This window comes from Pinus tabuliformis, chromosome 6, assembly GCF_031772625.1.
Source record: "Pinus tabuliformis cultivar Carrire ecotype Pingquan chromosome 6, CPIR1, whole genome shotgun sequence".
Classification (NCBI taxonomy): Eukaryota; Viridiplantae; Streptophyta; class Pinopsida; order Pinales; family Pinaceae; genus Pinus; species Pinus tabuliformis.
The window spans coordinates 179,252,347-179,254,236 of NC_142292.1; the positions used below are offsets into that span (position 1 = coordinate 179,252,347).

The following is a 1,890-nucleotide window of genomic DNA, read 5'->3' on the forward strand; positions in this document are numbered from 1 at the left end:
ATCCTGAGACAAAGGGATGAACTACTACCATTAATGGTTGCCCTTATTAATGGAGGAAAGAACAAGAGATGGTTGAGATAAAAAGAACAAAACGGATGAGGTTTTTCATAAGAAATGTCAGGAAGATGAGATCCCTCCTCTACCAGCCTCTCATGAGACTCCCATGTAAAACTAGATGGACTCTATCTCATTTTCAGTGATCGCAAATTCTTCCCACTGTGGGCTACATTTGTCAGACATGTTTTCTACCAATTTTTCATCTGGTTCTACATAGAATTTGATCAGATTCAAATTGGGAATGAATCGATTTATAGGATTTTCAGTTTTTCAATCACCATGGCCAACAAAATCAAGAAAGTTAAGCATTTTTACATATAAAAGCTTCTTTATATCGATATCTTTTGACCATTTGCCTCTTCATTCATATTGTTTTGAGAGAGTGGTAGAATTCATAGACAGGACTTATCTGATCAATGGGGTGATAAAAATAACTTATTGCTTTTCAAAGGTGGAATTGATTTCCTGTAAGGTCGCTGCCAGTCTAACGAAGCTAGGGTTGTAGCAGGGGAAGCTTGTCATGATTCTTCTTTTAAATTGCATTGAAATTTCCTTTGTTTTCATGGGGGCCTCTATCTGTTGAGCCATTCTAACCATAGCCAATCCTTTCTACAACCTGGGTGAGATTTCCAAGCAGGCCAAGGTCATAGGCACACACATCATAGTTACCCAGGTGGCTTATGTTGATAAATTGGTTGATTTATAGAGCCATGATGTGCTCATCGTCACAATCGACTATGTTCCTAACGAAGGTTGCAATCATATTTCCATTCAAACTAAATCTGACAAAACCTAGTGCCTGGTCATGAAAATCCTCTCGGATGATGTCATGGCATTTCCCTATTATTTTAGAACCACAGGACTCCCCAACGGCATAATTCTAATGCACAAGGTCTTGATGTCTAGCATTGTTCCATAGTTCGACAGGTAAAATCCCAATCTGTATTTCCATTCCAAGGATGTGATACTCTATATATTTCCACTCTTCCACATTTATTCTCTCAATTTTGTTCTCCTTGCATGCCCAAATCAAGGGATGAAACTCTGATTATGTAGAAATTCAACCTCATGACTTGCCTGGAGCTGATATAGAGATACAAGGTCATTGTTGGCCTGATTATGCCTCTAATTTTCTTGGACATCAAAAAGAGCCCCATTTTTTCCTAGTACGATTTTTCTTCCATCTGTATAATCATGGGCCATTGTGAAACCATTCCTATCACAGGAATAGGCATCAACCCTTCCAGGAAATTTGGGTCAACTATGATTTTCAACTATCATAAATCCTCAGACAATCAATGGATATGTTAGGTTGATCTATTTATTGGAGTAGCGATCACTACTACATATCACAAGTGCAGTTCCAAGGGACGAGAATTCCAGATGGTGGCTGCATAACTTAATGGCACCATGCCTAAATCCAATAGCCTACTTGGGGTCATGGAGGGCAAGAGCCTATTTCATGGCATGGTGTTCCTCACCTATGCTTCGATGACATGGTTTCTCTAAAACGTCCTCTTCGAAGCTTCCAGCATTCAACTCCTTACATTTAATTCTTGTGTTGGGATCAAGATCATTTCCCCCGTTGTGCTTCCCAATATCAATGTCAAGGACATGTACTAAAATTCATTGAGGGTCTTCAGTGCCTTCGAGAAGCAGTACATCGTGACTACAAATCCAAGTGTCATGGTGGATCCCTTCGTGATGGGCTATCTGGGGGCTTACAGGGTTCTGGGAACAAAACTACAAGTTTCTAGGAATGAGCAAGCCACTAGTTTCATGAAGAAGCCTCGTATTCTCATTAGGGATTTGAAGATGATAACCCTGAAAGAA

General features: G+C 39.8%; 1 pseudogene; it reads left to right on the top strand.

The window, feature by feature from the left end:
- The first annotated feature begins 298 nt into the window (after positions 1 to 298).
- On the top strand, positions 299 to 1,368 carry LOC149258072 (4-coumarate--CoA ligase pseudogene; annotated as a pseudogene).
- Positions 1,369 to 1,890: the final 522 nt, after the last annotated feature.